The sequence below is a fragment of the Ambystoma mexicanum genome, chromosome 1q (assembly GCF_040938575.1).
Source record: "Ambystoma mexicanum isolate Mex_15411 chromosome 1q, UKY_AmexF1_1, whole genome shotgun sequence".
Taxonomy (NCBI): Eukaryota; Metazoa; Chordata; class Amphibia; order Caudata; family Ambystomatidae; genus Ambystoma; species Ambystoma mexicanum.
This window is the reverse complement of record NC_090922.1, coordinates 1,251,250,150-1,251,268,326: the sequence shown is the minus strand read 5'-3', so window position 1 is coordinate 1,251,268,326 and position 18,177 is coordinate 1,251,250,150. Positions and strand designations below refer to the sequence as shown.

General features: G+C 46.8%; 1 protein-coding gene across 5 annotated transcripts in view; it reads right to left on the bottom strand.

Annotated features, from left to right (window-relative positions):
• Positions 1-18,177, bottom strand: part of LOC138545302 (FRAS1-related extracellular matrix protein 1-like) — a 1,530,918-nt gene that overhangs the window by 1,512,246 nt on the left and 495 nt on the right. For 4 of the 5 annotated variants that reach the window (XM_069642060.1, XM_069642059.1, XM_069642062.1 and 1 more), the window contains exon 2: positions 1,305-1,403. The exons of the other annotated variant lie outside the window; for it this stretch is intronic. The gene's annotated coding sequence lies outside the window, so the exon portion shown is untranslated. The remainder of the gene's footprint in view (positions 1-1,304; positions 1,404-18,177) is intronic. 5 annotated transcript variants of the gene reach the window in all.

The window sequence follows — 18,177 nt, the reverse complement described above, 5'->3', positions numbered from 1 at the left end:
GCCCTGCTGCAGGTCCGAATCGGCCGAAACTCGGACGACAGAGAAGATCTGCAAGGAATCTCCCTGGAGCTTGGTGGGACCAACTAGCTTGCCAAACACCAAACGCCGGCCTCCCTCTACTGGTCGAATTTGCTGTGCATCGCTGCAGTGAACTGGATAGCCAGGAGGAACGGAACCTGTTTGGGTTTTAAGGAACGCACCTTTTATTCAACGCTTTGCTCTGCTGCTGGCTTCTTCCATGGGCAGTGCAGGACCCTCCAGTCTTCCTCCTTGTCACCATGACAATCGCTTCAGGAACCGTGAGCCTGCAGGAAGTGCCAGGAACAACCGCCTCAGCTACAGCATTCTTCTTCATTTAAGGTACTGTTCAAATCCGGTCGTTCGTTCGTTCCGACGTGTTTGAAATATTTCGCCTCTCCAAAGGCTTGTCCTTCTCTACTCTTTTGAATAACTTTTCCTCCGACAACTTCGTTTTGAACTCTTGGCAAAGACTTAACCTCGAACTACTCCGAACTGTGTGATACTCTGCAAAGACTCTGAACCATTAACATTGGCCCAGGCCTATTGACTTGAACCCTAGTTGTAGTAAGCCTTTTCTAGATTGCACTGCCTATCACTTATTGGTGTTGTTGATTTTGAATAACCTTGTCTTTACTCCCCTTTTAAATTGCTGGAGTGCCATTTTGCTCACACTTCATTTTTGAGCTTAACTTGTCCAGAATTGATTGGGTGTTGTAGTGTATTAAGATTGTGATTTTCTGCTGCTTTATAAAAGTGAACTGTTTTATAACTGATGGTGTAAATCAATGTATATTCTTTTACTCAGAAACCTTGAATCAGTGCTGGTTTGAACCATAGTAATTGCTGTCCTTCGTGTAACTTCTGATACTGCTCACTTCACTCTTGAGATAAGTCTGGCTGCTCAGCCATCGCTACCACTTTACTGTGTAGTACAGGCGTGTACCAAAGGTGAAATTGTACTTACATGTTGTCTTAATTGTGTGTGGTGTTCCCAAAGGGTACTGCATATGATTCTGCCTAACACTTAAAACCAGCTCTTGGGTGTTAGGCATCAACTAGTAAGCAGGACGTAACGCTGGGAAACGAGGCGAGTGTACACAGTGCACTGTAAATGCAACTCCCTCATGAAACGTGAACATTCAGTACCGCCCCCAAACTGAACATAAGGAACAGCCTCAAAAATAGGTTTGAAATCCCCGATTGTGACTCCTTCTACACCTTTAAAATTACCCCACCATCACCCACAGCAAAATACAGTAGTTTTTAAAAAAAGACATTCTTACCGTCAGCAAGTCCTAATACAGATGTCAGGATTTTTCATGGTGCCATTGCTGCTGGGGACTTTGCTGTCCAAGATGGGCTGATTGAGCCAATTTGTGTTCCTGCAATTAAAAAAGTACAATAAAAAAAAAATGATAGATGTACCAGATTGACCATACCAATATTTGCTCACTACATTCTGCCAGTTGGCACACATCCTCCCCCGCACACAAAAGGGACCTAGAGTGCAGGGTCCAACCAGGAAATCTCCAAAGTTCGCTATAGGCCAGTCCACCCCAGCTGACAGAGAGCAGTCAGAACACATGCCTGAAAACGTACTCAGTCACAGAGACAAAAAAAAATAATAGAGCGAGCGTCAGCTTGTTATATTTTACCCTTAACGGTTGAGAAGTCCAGCCTGCTGGCATTCCAATCATTCTTCTACACATCTTACATAGAATACGACATAGCCATGTAGATTATACTGCAGTTAGGTGACAGCGCTGACGTAGCAGCAGACTGCCGGAGCTGCCATGCCAGACACGAGGGCCCCTGGCTTCTCCGCAACATATGGTGCCACATGCAGGCGAAGGCCTGGCACCCACAGCCGGATGATATACAGGAATTCCACTTTAAATCACTTCTATGGCAGCGGTGCACCCAAAGCTCTGTTGGTAATGCAGTGATTTTAGTACATCAAGGGATGCATAGACTTGCTCTATAGTAGATGGCTCCCGGGGTAGCTCAGCAGTTTGACAGACCATTGCGGAGACTGTGCTTAAGGTTGAATTTAACCAAAACAATAAAAATATGGAAAACTTGTTAATCAATTGACTTTTTGCAATTACTTATAAAAAAAGGAAGTGCTATAAAATGTGTTTGGCCAACGGATGGGTTGGGGTATTTCTGCCTCCGTTTGGCACCCATGAACCCAGTTTAATTTCCTAATAACTGCTGTCAGCACAACGGAAGCATTTATTTGTAAACGTAACACCTTTATGACTATAACCTGTGATAAAACACAAAGCAAGGGGCACACAAATTGTATTGGTGTGGTGCTCAAGAAAAAAAAAATATAATTAAAAAAAACACATCTCAAAGAAAACTAGTGAACGCAAGTTTCAGCAGCGTTTGAGTTTGGAAATTACTTTTTTCCTTTGAATGTGTAAAACTCACATTTGAACAATAATGTGTCAAGCATGTAGAATGCCCGCTTTAAACATTGACCACCCCCCTCCCCACCACAGTGATGTTCATGGCCCATCGATTTCCGTGGTGTCCCTTTCAGGACAGAAAAAAAAAACAAACGGGATGAGCAAACAGAGCCAGGAAATGCGCAAGTGACGACTGGGGAAAGGAGCACTGTTTAGATTAGGTTACCGAGCCCCCAGCTTGCCTCTGCAAAGCTGGGGGCTTGGTAAAGCCTGGTCATGGCTGAGGTAGGCCGGGTCCTGAGATCTGGCCAGATATCTGATGCTGGATCTCGGACCCGGCCAGCGCCGTCCCATGGACCAGAGGGTTGACGAGGCAGAGGGACAGCCAAAGTAGGGGGACCGTTATTGTATGATATCTGGCTCCCCCACAGCAGATTGCTGGATAGCCCATTAATCTGCTGTGGGGGAGCTGGATATCATAAAACACTGGAAATGCATGCTTCTGTCGCTGCTCGCCTCTTCCCCCATGGCCAAGCAAGGTGGGGGCACAGAGGGAGAGGAGTGCAGGGGGAACCAGCATTGCAGTGATCTGGCCCCCCTGCTCACCTTTCCCCACACGTTAGTCTTTGTGGGTCCAAAAGGAGAGAGGGAAGCAGAGGGACCGACAAAGGCCTGAAACGCTTGCTTCCCGGCACTCCCTCCAACTGTGGTGCGGCGGTCTGAGCTGAGAAGCGGCATCCTTTATCAGGCAATAAGACACTGGCGGCACCAGCAGGAAGCAACAGAGAGTGGACACGCAATCCAAATGCAGGAAAGCGCACGTCCAGGCTGCTTTTATTCCCCAGAGCCCCCATCACATTGCACTGACTGAGCATGTATTTTCTCGCTGTCCTGGATCACACGCCCCACAGATAAACAGTATGGCTATTTTTTAGGGCTAAATACTCATTGTTATCTTGCTCGCAAGACTACATAGGCGTTTGCATTTTCATTGTATAGTAGCAAAGCAACGGGCAGGCAGTTTGTCAGTGAGACAACGCAGGTAAAAAGTCTGTCCTATACAGAGAGAAAGAAATATTTGGGGGATGGGGGGGTGGTGGGGGGGCCATGCATTGCCTGGTAGCACTGAGCGGTAAAGTCAGGCACATCTCCCTGCAATGGTCAGAACGCCTACCTCGTAAAGGCAGTTAAGTTACAGAAATCATACCAAGGGACCTGCATGCCGTCGTAGTGTGCCCATTGCTGTTTTAACAGTGAAAGCAGTGTTGCGCAGATAACGGCAGCGCTAGTCATTGGGCCGGCTCTCGCAGGATCCGAGATCCCGCACCAGGTGTGTAGCCGGATCCAACAAGAGTCAGCCGCCGCATACCCCAAACCCATGCTCTGCGCTGGGTTACTTTGAAAAAAAAGAAAGAAAAGAAAGGAGGCGGCACAGAGTAGGGGGCGGAGCAGCTCATTGCCACCATGAGCACTCTGATGGCTCTGCCCCCCTACGTGTACACAGCAGGACTTTGATACAGGTCACAGCTGCAGGAAAAGCAAACTAACTTCCTCTGATGACCCTGTGCAGGGTGCACGGGGTCACCAGAGGAAGTTAAAGTCCTCAGCCACGACCCGGTTTATTCATGCAATGTTTGTTGGATACTTGTATCCCGACAAACATTGCATGAATAAATACCCCCATTATCATTTAAACAATCCCACACGATGCAGCCACCCAACTGCTTTCAGAGGTGAGCTACAGGAGCTGTGCCGGGTGTGGTTCAAGTAAAAGAAAACGTTGCTCATGGTGTAGTGTGGATGTTGAGTGGGACGCAGTCTGTTGCAGTCAGACTTTCCCTTGGGTTTGCAGTCTTTCTACGCTCCATTCATCCAGAGGAAGCGCATTAAACAGAGTCGTGGATACTGAGACGGACGCAGTCTGTTGCAGTCCGTGGATGTCGGGCACCAATGGACGAAAACAGAAGTCTGCGCAGCGGGCGCCATAGGATTATGGAGGAAGAATCGAGCCCCGCCAACTTCAAGCAGCAAACGGCAACTCCCATCAGGAAGGGGGGGGCAGCGAGAAGCTTGAAGGCAAGAGCTGCATCTCCCGGGAGAACCTAGTGTGTGACACACTGGAGGGAGGGGGAGGGTGGGATAAACAAAAAAACAGACCGCTGAGGCAACGCAGCCAACGTCCCCACATGAATACAAAGAAAGCAACTCGAAGACGATCTGAAGCTGGAGAAATTGTTTCCATTGCTATAAAACACCGTCACCCCCGGGGTATGCCCACGGCCGACGCTCTAAGGTCAGGAGCCAGCTCTCCCCCAGCCCCTCCTACCTGTTGCTCACTTGCGGTTAAGAAAAGGAACATGAAAGTAAATATCGAAGTCCACGATATTGTGGTCAGAGAGGATTTAACAACTCCTCCGGATACGCTGACAAGGAATAAAGCATGGGGGTATTGTGCGGATAACGTGGAAGAAGGAAACTCATTAGCCCAATTAACATCTGAAGACAAAGGACCACACAATCCAGGGAAGTAGGCTTGGAGATCTTGGGAACGCCTAAGGCGGCAAAAATCCAAAAAATGTAAGATCTGCGCAAGCCACTACCTCAACCCTCCCTACCGAAGACGCTTGCCGAGAGGAGACGGGCCCCTGAGGGATAAAGCCCAGCCCGGCAAAAGTGCTGAAAACAAAAACAAACAAAAAAACAGCCACGGTGGGGGCAAATTCTTACAGCAGGCTACAAGGGCTACAAATCAGAAGAAAAGACTCAGAGACCCAGAGTACACACGTGTTTGCGCCCAAAAGCGTTAACAAAACCTCGCCTTCTCTCTCTCTCTACAGCAAAAATCAGTGCCATCTAGCACATTGAAAACATTTTTTGCAACAAAAATCAATGGCGGAGCGGCTTCCTGTTGAACTGACAGACGCCGAAATGCTGGCAGGGTCGGAAGCCTGTCACGTCAGCAGGTGTCAGTGCCCGGGCCACATTACAAGTAAGCTCAGCAGACAAGCTTCCCCTACAGGCCCGTTGCAACGACAGAAAGCAAGCGCCAAGGGCCAGGGAGGACCTGCCCAAAACGCCAACATTGATAAAATGGCATATCAGGCAAGAAAAAGGACGGTCCGATGGCCAATTAAGTGAGGACATTCTACAGAACCGTATTCCAGAGATGACAAACGAAACGGCTGCAACAACGGATCCCCCATCATCGAAACGGACGCCTGCCCAAGGCCTAAAAATCTGGACCAGCGAACCGAGGTTGACTTAGAGAAAAGTCAACTAGACAATACCTGCATCGTCTAACGAAAGTAGCTTTCCAAAGCAAGAGCTTGGAATGACACCGATAAATGAGGGGACTCAAAACAGGATGGCATCTCCACACGTGGCTGAAAAAGAAGAATCACAGAAAGCTAGATCCCCATAAAAAATAAAATAAAAAATACAAAAAATAACTTGAATTAACCCTTCAGCATGGGTTGACCTTGGAGATGACTCCCCCGAGGAGACGGCCCAGCGAAATTGCAACTCCAGTTTCACGAGTACCCCTTCCAAAAAAGTCGACTTAATGTCCATTATGTCAACGGTCACAATTGCGCTAGCCCCTTTTTGTAAACTATACGAGGCTATGAATGAAGCCCTTAAAAGACAACTCGGCAATAATGTCATCCATGCATTCAAAACTAACCCATCTGGAGGGTTATATTGAAGCCAAAAATCAAGAGAACACCAGACACTCAGAACTAGTTACAGCAACAAGTTCAACCCAAACACCAGTACGAGATTCCTCTGAACAGAGTTCCGAAGTGGCCACATCAGCCAGCACCCAAAAGGAAGTACTGGCACTAACCCAAGCCAAGGGTAGAGCAGCTTACGTATCGGAAGGCATTATCCCAGATCTGAAGTCACAAGAGATGGAACCTGTACAAAGAAACCAAGGAAAAAATGGGGCCATTGCAAGAGATCTAGGGCCTTTTGAGCCATTACCCCAGCAAAAGCCTTTGCGAAAACCATTGCGGGATTCAAACGTAGGGCCTAAGGCATCCTACTGGATCTTTGGATAAAATGGGCTAGGAATAGTGAAGGATGTAATGGTATTTAGAGGGAATAAAGAAAGCACAAAGGGAACAGGTTACGGGGTAGTGGCTCAGGACGTTGTGTTAGACTTGAATGGATCTCCAACAGAACAAATAATGTAGTTCTCAACCGAAGGAAGGTTATACAACTTTGCGAACAAACTGCAAGCCTGAAAAGACTGCACTCAGGGGACATCCCGATTGTTGAACCAAGGGAGGAAGATAATAAAGAGTGCTCCCATCTCCATATTGAAGCAACTAACGTAAGGAGCCTCTTCAGAAACTCTATAGGGGACTTCAAAAGGATGGGTTATGAAATTAAGGCGATTCACGAACCAAAGAGACACAAGTTTGATATGAATCAAGAGAGAGAAATATACATGGGCAGAAAAGCTCACCAAGAAAGCCCAAGTAATACAAAATTGAAGGACATAGACTGTAGATGCACAAGAACCTACATAAGGACGCCTAACCACAGTCGGAGGGGGTATCTTCGAAATTGTGAACGCCGTCCATCATATGAACGGACCCTTAATGAATCTTCATCCAAAATCTTCACCCAAACAATGCGAGGCAGCAGACTCTGCGAAAAAGCTAAAAAGTGATTCCCACGAGGCCCTACCTTCGGAAGAAACAAAGACAAGAAAGTGGAAAACAAAGAGCATGAGATTCCGAGAAAACACTAGCACAGGCATAGAGAGGAAAATGAGCAACAACCGCCCCCAAAGCAGAGCATTTGGACATCAAGAGTCCAGAAAAACTATAAATTCTTCTAGCCACCAACATCAAAATGCAGGGAGGTTTCGGGGCTTGACCTAGGGGAAATCAGAAGAAGAATTGCACCAAGGAAAAACTCAATGTGCTCATGGAATACCCGAGGTTTCAGACATTAACTACGATCTTGGATGTTAACCTGGGCAACTGATATGGTCTGTCTCCAAGAGACATGGCTAACTACAAAGCCTTGAAGAAAAATAAGTGGGCACCACTAGGTAGATACACTCCAAATGCAGTAATTTATAATAAAAAAAAGGTAGAAATCTTGAATTCAGATGAAGTGAGTAACAAGATCAAAAATCATTTATAGGAGCTGGCTGCGAAGAGTCTGGAGACACCCTGACTTGAAAAACATATAAAACAGGAGGCTAGATATCAAATCTAGTCACACAGCCGCTCTCCATTGGACCCAATAAGGGTAATGTAATTGTAAAAAAAAAAAAATCTTCAAAAATATGCCAGTATCTTTCAAATTTCACAGAAGTTGGATGATTGGTTCTTTTCTCCTAAAATTGGATTAGTGACTGACTTTTGAACTGTTCTTTTTGATAAACAACTATTTAACTCACTAAGACTTGGATTTCTATTTGAAACTTCTGCGAAATTTGAAAGATACTGGCATATTTTTGAAGAATTCTTTTCACAATTACATTACCCTTGTTGGTTCCAATGGAGAGCTGCTGTGTGACTAGATTTGATATCTAGCCTCCCGTTTTATACAACTACAAAGCCTTACCTCGATGGATAGGACCTGTAACTCTCACCAGCAATTAAGGGGGGAGGTTGATAGGCCCATTTCCATGGTCCTAACCGCCATAAGAGCAGTAAGCGGGTTAACGCTAGATTATACCCTTCAAGCCACATAACTAATTCAAGCAGTCTTAGTTTTGTGGAATAGACAAGAGCCCCAAGAAGATCCAACTAAGTTTGAAAAGATTCTCCTAATCAACACTTACTGGAACCCGGCCAGAACTGATGCCAACAAATACTTACACGCCATAGAAAACACCCTTGAAGAAGCCAACGCCACCCACAAAAATCGATCACACAATAATTTCAATTTCGAGTGACTTAAAAGCAGTGTGCGTAACAGAGGGGGCAAAGGAGGCACACCTTCATTCGAGAGTGCATTTATATCTTAGGGGCAGAAAATGGAATCTGCTAATGGATGCATACGATCTGGATAACCTCCACAAAATAAAAAAAGAACCAAATACCATCAGTACCGACATGGGAAGGAAAAGGAGTGGGTCTCATGATAGATCACACATGTGTCTCAAGAAAATTGCTGGAGCAAATTGAAGACTTTGAAGTTGTGAGAACCTTAAACAGCGACCATAACCCAGCAACCCACTGGAAAGTCACACACCCGAACAGGGAAAGCGTGTTTGATAACCTGAAACCTTTTAAGGGGAATACACGCCTTAGACTAAAAGAAATTGTTTCATTGACATCTATCGCCAAACAAAGGAACAGTGGGGAAAGAGAGGCATAGAAGTTCTTGCCTACCAGCCTTCCTCAAAGTACACAAAGTTAAACTGAAGAGCTCTGACACCTTAAAACCAAAGCTCCACGTGTACAACAAACTTAGTACCTAAAAGGCGAATGGTAAGACAAAGCAAACGCTTGGTGAAAGAAAAAAAAAAAGAAAAAATCCATTAATAACTAAAGCAAAAGAGGAGGAAAAAAAAGAAACACCACAAAGCCTGGATACGGCAGCGAAGAGTAAATTAATACCAAGCAGACTCAGAAGCAATGCTGTGCATTCCAAGTGGCAAAAACTCCATGGTCTTCTGGACTCTGATTGAGCCAGGCGCAAATGAATCACCACCACTTCATAACAACGTGGCTGAACAAGCTTGGATTTCACACAAGGAATTATATAAATTATTGGGAAACAAATGCCCCCTTGACACGCCATCTGTTAAGGTGCGCTGGAACATCGCCAGTGACAAGATCAGAAAATTAAATACCCGAGCACCGGGCCCAGATGGGTTAACTAATTATAACCTGAAACAGCACCCGGAAGCCTGGGCATCCCTGATAAGCGAGATATTCCAGTACTGCGTAGACTGCAGTGCAATTCCCTCAACATGGAAAAATGCCATCGTAGTGCCAATCTTTTAAAAAAAAAAAAAAGGAGACCAGAATGATCCAAGGCAATATCGCCCAATCGCTCTACTGGATACCATATGTTTGGTTCCTTAGCTCTGGGGGGCTTCCCAGTGTGGACCTTTGCCTCCGATAATTATGATCCACTACAGGCGGGCTTCGTTTGTGGACTGGGAACTTCAGCAAACATTCTTCTAATAAGTGTTCTGAAGGCAAAAGCACTTCTAGCCAAAACACGATTCGGTCTAATCTTTGTGGACTTGGTGCAAGCTTTCGACAGGGTGAATAGAGAAAACTTGTGGCAATAACTGTTACAGCTTATCCAGGCCTCAATGAGAGATACGCTAAACAAAGCTGGCCTGTTATCAGATAAGATCGTAACAGCGCGTGGGGTGAAGCATGGATGCCCTCTAGCGCCAGCTTTATGCAACTCTTACATCGCTGACTATAGGGAATCCCAGGAATTAATTCGAGCCTTCCCACCGTCAATGGGAAATACAAAAATCCCAAGAATCCTCTATGCGGACGACATAATACTGCTTGACCAAACCCCTATCGGGTTACAAAGACAGATGGATAACTTGAAGGTCTACCTGAGAGACAACAACTTGGAACTCAACGAAACAAAAAAAAGAAGGTAATGTTTAGGGAAAAAAAACAAAAAACACACCACAGTCTCAAACTGTTCACGGGGGTAACAGGCTGGAAAAAGTCACCAGTTTCAAATACTTGGGGATCATACTGAACAGTAGAGATGAAACACAAATGCAAGACCATCTACGAGCAAAGATGAGAACCTTAATAGTCCAAACAAAAATCATGAACAGAAAGTTTGGACGTTTCTCATTAATGCCAATCCTGAAATTCTTTAGATCAAAGGTGATCCCAAGTATAGTTTTTGGAGCTCAAGTGATGCCATCACTTCCAGACTCCATATGGATTAAGCTCGAGGGACTCCTTTGGCGCCAAGTGCTGTCATTGCCACAGTCGACTCCTATGGTGTTGATTCGACGTGAACAGAGTTTGTCCTCCCTGAAAGCAACTGTCGAAAGAAGCGGTCTGATGCTATACAGGAAGATCATTCAACTGGCTGCAAAATCAATTCTGGAGATAATCAACAGAGCAATGTTGAACGATGAAAACCAAATGCTCACAAAATGGAGATCAAAGAACAGGAGCGTATTGAAGAAAAAAAATAAAAAAATTCGGAAGTTCAGAAGAGGACCTCCTCGCCAATCCTGGGAAAGTCAATAAAAAGATCCTAGAAATGGATTGGATAGAGACTCTGAATGCAGCCTGTCAAAGGATCTGCCATATAATCCAAAAAAAGTGAACAAGATTATACCATACCTCGTGAAAAATCACAGACAAGCTCTAAGAGCAAGTTTCATGAGAATTCACCTGAACTTAATCAGCACAAACGAGATCTTAGCCATCAGGCGACAGGTGGACTCAAACAAATGCCGCTTCTGCACCCAAGATAATCAAATCGAGACAAGAAGACATCTCCTATCCTGTACAGGCCTCTCAAAAGAAAGATCAACATTGCTAGACCACCTGCTTAAAAACGTATGTTTATGATGAACAGGAATGGTGGGCCCGCTTAATAAGCGCTGAAAAAACGAGCTGGGTCATCGCAGTGGTGGGTTTCTTCAAAATGATTGGCCTGGTCGCATAAGTGACAAAGGATCTGACCGATAAATATTCACTTGTTCGTCTAAGCTGATGAGAGAGTAAAGACGCAACTACATACCTAATGAACTTCATAAAGCAAATGCACTGGAGAACTTGAATTGCTTCTTTTTGTAAAAAAGTTGTTCACACAATTAAATCAAATAATAAAATAAAACATGGTTTCCCCACAGACTATCTGCCCTTTCACCATTAGCTAGAGTAATTGCTCTTAACGATTCTTTCACAGTCTGCTTAAAATACTGCTCTGCATGCGCTAAGATCAGTGTAGACTAACATTGCTGTTGGTAGTTTAGGTGCACAGATGGCTGGTACGGTTTGCTCCCGTGTACATGTGCGGGTCGGACTGGGCCATAAAATTGTCTCGTGCACCAATGAAAAAATTGGCCCATAGTTGTAAATGGCAATTCATTCCTTTTCTAACCCTGTTTAAATAGGGGGTGGGGGGTATAAAATGGCATGCAAATTGTGCATGTTAAATAATATTTACTCAGCGACACTGGTCAAAACTATTATTAACATAGTGAAGTAACATCACCAGTGCCATGGAAGTGGAATTGATATATAGTTTGTAAAAGAAGCAGCATTAAAGAAATTGCGCCGTTTAAAACTATTATTTTGGACATTTCCTTTGATCGGAGGTCAACTGCCAGGTCCGCCCCCAAACCCCGCCTCTTTGGGCACCGCCCCCTTCACCTCCGCCATCACCCCAGCCCTTGTGGGACCCCCCCACCAAATTGTTCTCATTTCCACCACTTTATAAGGTGGTGGATGGCGGCAGCCGAATCTGCCATGAAATTCCCTCGGCGTATGTGGCGGCACGGCCATAAACCACTTCTGTGTGGGGGTGGGTGGAGCCGGGGATGAGGATACCAGCCAAGAAGACACACAAAGATCAGCTGTTGTGGCAACTAAAATCAAAATAGTTAAAACAAACCCATCAGTGTTTTGTTCTCCCCTGTTCCCCTCCCTTGCCGCGCTGTGAAACACTTAAGTATGAGCTCGATGTAAATAAAAATATCAAATATACCAGGCACTTTGCCGAGATGAATAAGCGCATTATAAATGCTCAATAAAAAATAAATACCTGCCCATGCACAGCGTGGACCACTCCTTCCTCCGTAATCCTTCTTCTTCTTAATTATCAGAGGCGTGGGCGGACCCACGCAGGCGCTTCCCCATCCAATAGGATGATGTGCACCGTACCCACTAATTATTATTTGGCTCCATTTAAGCTCACAACTCCTCCCACCTCCCCGTCTGCCTCACAAAATCCAACATCACACTACTCCTCCTCCTGCCTCTCTCACCATCACCTCCCAGTATAGTCCTCCCACTCAGCTCAGCCACACCCAACGCAGTCAACCGAACCCTCATCAATTCTCTCTCTGCAACATGTCTTTCACACCTAATCAAAAAATGTCCCACCGTTTCAGGCACCCCACAGTCGCTTGATTCACGCTTCCCTATTCGAAATAGACAGTCATTCAGCCCCACATGACCTATCCTCAACCGATTCAGCATCACCTCCTCCCCCCTCCTCCATTCTGAACTCCCTGCATCCACCTTCACTGACACTTTCCCACGAACACTGAACATCCACCTGCCCTTCACCCCATTCACCCACCTCTCCTGCCACTCATCCAGGACCCGTCTCACCATCACAGCCTTCACCTCATTCACACTCAAAGGCAACCTCACATCAATCGCTCCCCTCCTCATACCCTCGCCCGCTGCCAGATCTACCAACTCATTTCCCAAAATGTCACTGTGACTGGGAACCCACGCCAACTCCAAATCCATACCCACGCGCACACACCGATCAATCTTCATCCTAATGTCCAAAATCACATCCTTCCTATCACCATCCCCTGCCACCATCGCCTGTAACCCACTCAATGAATCTGAGAACACCACCACTTTCTCATACCCCAACTCACACAACCTATCAATCACCAATGCAATCGCCACCAACTCAGCCGTACAAATAGACACATCATTCGTCAGTCGTCCTATTTTATACTCCCCAATGCTTTCTAGATAATACGCCATTCCCACTCTCCCAGACACAGGATCCTTTGAACCATCCGTAAACACCTTGTATCCTTCCTTTCCTGCCACATACTCCTGACCCAAAGCTTTGATCTCACCCCCCATACCTCTCTTCTTCGATACCACATTCACCAACTCCAAACACACCTTTGGAGATCTCATCATCCACCTCGGCCTTCTCTCCAAATCCGTATCTGTCACAATCATCAAATCACCCACACCCCACTGCACTCCCTTCTCCCACATGTGAAACCCAAAAGTGCCCCCCTTCCTCCTCCACCGATCCTTGTAATAGTCAAACCTCCAATTATACAAACCTCCAATTATACTTCAAACATTCACGCACCGGATGAGCCACACTCTTCGCACTGCACTTCACCCACCATCTCATATTTAACGCATCCCTCCTCAACCCCAATGGCATCTCTCCCACAAGCACCTGAACCGCATTCACTGGAGAGGACCTCATCACACCCGAACACACTCTCAATGCCCTCGCCTGTACCCTATCTAACCGCAACTTCTGACTAGACGTATAACCCACTGACACCAGACACCCAAAATCCATCACACTCAAAATCAACCCCTTATACAACATTCGTAAACACTTCTGTTGCGCACCGCATTCTTTCCCAGTCACCGCCCGCAACAAATTCAGCCTGCGTTTACACTTATCCACCACACCATCCACTTGCACATTCCAATTCAACTTTCTATCCAGAATCACCAAGTACCGAAACTCTTCCACGCTCTTCACCTCACACCTTTCAAAACCAAATTCAACTCCTGCTGCACTCTTTTCCTTGAGAACACCATACTCACACTCTTATTCACAGACACCGAGAAACCCTATTTCCCACACCACTCCTACATGCGTACTATCGCAGCTTGCAACCGTCTCTGTACCAACAACAAACACCGCCCTCTTACCCAGACCACACCATCATCCGCGAAGAAATCCACCCGACACCCAATTCCCGCCAAAGCTCGAATCAACCCATCCACCATCGCATTAAACAGCATCGCACTAATCACACTCCCCTGCGGCGTCCCATTCTCCATCTTCCAAACTTCAGACAGCACCCCCCTCACTCTCACCTGAAATGTCCTATCTGCCAAGAATGCCTTGATCCACCGAAACATTCTTCCCTTCACACCCATCTCCAACAGTCTCACTAACAACCCTCCCTTCCACACCATACCATACGCCTTCTCCAAATCCAAAAAGAACGCTCCCACCAACTCTCCATCACATAATGCCTCCTCCACCCCAGTCACTAATCTCACTAATGGATCAGTCACCGACCGATTCCTCCTGAACCCACTCTGAACGTCACTCAAACATCCATTCGACTCCAAATGAAACCCCAATCGCTCAACCACCATCCGTTCCATAACCTTACACAGCACAACAGTCAACGCAATCGGTCTATATGACTTACACTCTGTAGGAACCTTGCCACCCTTCAAAATCGCCACTACAATCGCTCTTTTCCACAACTTCGGCAAAACTCCATTCTTCCAGATCTCATTGAACAACGCTAATACCTCTAACTTACATTCCTCAGGCAACTTCTCCAAAAATACATACATAATTCCATCCACCCCAGGTCTAGACCACTTCCCCTTCCGAATCGCTCCATTCAACTGTACCATCGAAAATGAAACCTCATATTGCTCCTCCCAAGGCCCAACATTCGCCACCACCTCTCGCGTGTACTCCTCTACCACACCCATTCGTATCCTCACCTCTTCTGGAAAGTTCCTCGAACTGTGAACCCCCGCAAAATACTCCCCCAACAAATTCGCCTTATCCCCATCCTCACTAATCACCTCTTCTCCTTTCAACAACACAGACATACCACCCTGCGACCTCATTAATCCGGACATCCGCTTGAACTGCTTCCAAACCTCACTCACACCAGAATCACTCCCCAGGGACCCACAATAGCCCCTCCAATATCCTCTCTGTCTTTCCCTAATCACCCTCTGCGCCACCGCCTTAGCCTTCTTATATGCCACCAGATCCACCAACATTCCCGTTCTCACCGCTCTTGCTCTAGCCTTCTTTCGTGCCACCACTGCTCTTGAACATTCCACCGACCACCAAGGAACCTCGATCTTCCCACCCTTCCCCTTCTCAACCTCCGGAATTGCTGCCACAGACGCTGCTCTCATTCCCTGCACCAGATGCTCATTCCATTCATCCAACCCCCCCTCTCTTCCCCTTGGAACAATCAAATCCCGACACACTCCTTTGTACACCTCCCAATCAGCCTTCCTAAAATTCAACTGACTCCCAGTCATACGTGACCTGATCCCTACCTCACCCCTCACAGTCACCAAAATAGCAGAATGATCACTCCCCATGTTTCCATCCTCACGCACCTCCCAATCACATTCACCTGCAATTGCAGCAGTCACCCAGGTCAAATCCAAGCACGACAGCTTCCCAGTCCTCACATCCAACCTCGTACCCGAACCATCATTCAGCAATACCAGACTCAATTCATCCGCCATGTCTTCCAACAGTTCTCCATTCGTATCTGTCCTATCACTACCCCACAACGTGTTGGCACTGTTAAAATCGCCACACAAAAAACACAGTCCTCTTATCACTCCAGTCAACACACCCACTTCCACCACCTCACACGGATTATAATAATTCAGCACCAATACTTCTGATCCTCCTACCCGAATCCCTGCCCCAATCGCCTCTACTGCTCCATCCACCACAATCTCCCTTGCAATTAACCCCTTTCGAACTGCTAAAGCCACCCCCCCCTCCCCTCCAACCTATCCTTACATAACTCAAAACCTGGTATCACAAATCTCAAATCACCCCTCAACCACGTCTCCTGAATACAAACCACGTCAACATTCAATTCCTCACACAACACGGCTTTCAACTCCTGTCCATTCCTCAACAAACTCCTCGCATTCCACTGCAAAATCCTCATGCCGGCACCCCACTCAGCTTCCGGACTTTAGCAACCTTCTTAAACACATCTTCTTCTGATACATCTACAACATTCAAAAACCTCCTCCCAGCTTCCACCACTCCTTTCGTAAGATCTGATGAACTGATAGACGTATTCCCCTGAACCAGATCCAGCACATTCACTATAAAGCACAAAAACTCAGTTTTCGGAACAACCACCATTTCTACACCTTTCACTTCACCCACCACTTTCTTTCTTCCCACAACCTCATCCACCACCAACTTTTTCTCACTCACCTCACTCACTACCCGTACTGGTTTCACCTTTGCAACAGCCTGCGCGTAAGACAGACCTTCCGCCGCCCTCACCTGTACCACTTCTCTCGCCACCCTGTAACTCTCACATCCCCTAAACGCGGAAGAATGCTCCCCCCCCCACAATTCACACATTTCTCCGGAGTTCCCACCTTACATTCTTTTATATCATGCTCTCCACCACACTTCCCACAATGTCTCTCATTCCTGCATGCTCTCGCCACATGTCCAAATCGTTCACACTTATAACACCTTAATGGCATTGCCACATATGCTTTCACACGATACCTCTGATAAGCCATCTCCACCACCTCCGGACACTCCGTTCTCTCAAATCTCACTGCCACAGTTGTAGACACCACATCCCCATGTGCATCCCTCCTCCCCAACCTCCACGCCTCCACCCCCCCACTCCCGCCAGTTGCTCCTCCACCTCAGACATACTCATAACAACTGGCACTCCATACAGCACCCCCTTACAAGACACTCCACTTTGATCAAACACTCTTACTGCATGTCTACCCAGACAATGCACCTCCAGAATCTTTGCTTTGCTATCAGCATCCGACCCCTCCACCAACAACCGACCCCCAGCCACCACTTGTACCCGGGAAACATCTCCCACTGCTGCCTTCAACCATCTAGCAATCTCCGTCGGATTCGCCCCCAGAAACGTCTTGTCACGATTTTCAGGTTTCAACAATACCTTCCACACACTATCAGACTGCATCTTCTCCTCAGACATACTGCTCACTGAGGCTTCCAGCCCCTCCAAAGCACATTTTTCTGGAGTCCCCGACCCTGAGATGTCCCGGACCAGCTCCCCTTCATCATCCCTCTGAGGGGGATCTGCTGCAATGCCGTCCCTCATTTCCCACCTTCCCCCCCTCCACAGGTGTAAATTTCACAGATGTCTTCCCCCTCTTTGCCTCCTCCTCCTCCTCCACCCCCTCTTTCTTTCCAACCTTCCCTTTCCCCTTACACATTCTTACCGCCTCCTCTGAGCACTCTCACTCCTTGCATCCGACTCCAGAGACTGCTCCTCCTCCTCGAACCCAGCACCCTCCACCCAGTCACTGCTCCTCCCTGCCTGGGTCCGCCTTCTCTGAGAGTCTCCTCTCCCCTGCAACAGAGCCACCGTCCCTAGTTCCTGTTAGAGGAACGGGCCTCTGCTAGCGTCCCTCCACCACTTCCTGTGGCTGTCACTAGTGTCGTATTCCCATCCGAGATTGGCTCCTGCTGTACACTTAGTTTAACCGCCAGCTTTCAAAACTGACACGGAGCACACCGCAATCAAACATCCCGCAGCCCAAAAGTCCGAACTCTGCTGTGTGCTGTCTTCAGCAACGTGCTCATATAGGGTATAGACTCTCCCTCCGTAATCCTCTTCCTAAGCACGTAGACGACGTCCCACATGAAAACGTCACAACGACGTAACAAGTCGTTATGCCTTAAGGCATTTCAGAAACTATCGGCCAACTTTTAAAACAAACACAATGCTAGCGGGTCTCATAGGGACTTTAAATGTGCGATTGATAATTAAAGCAATACAAGACCTCCGTTCAGCCTTCTCTTGCACACATTGCAATGGGGTAAATGAACAATCCCTCCCCAGGGAATGCCAAATCGCCCCCCATGCAGGAGAAATAAAGAACTGTTATGCTGGTAATTCGTACCCATATGCATCTGTCTGCATAAGCCACATATCCCCATCTGCTGCACATAGCAAATCCTCCAGCCCCCTCCCTCCCTCTCCAGCGGGGTGGATAACTAACTGTTGGCT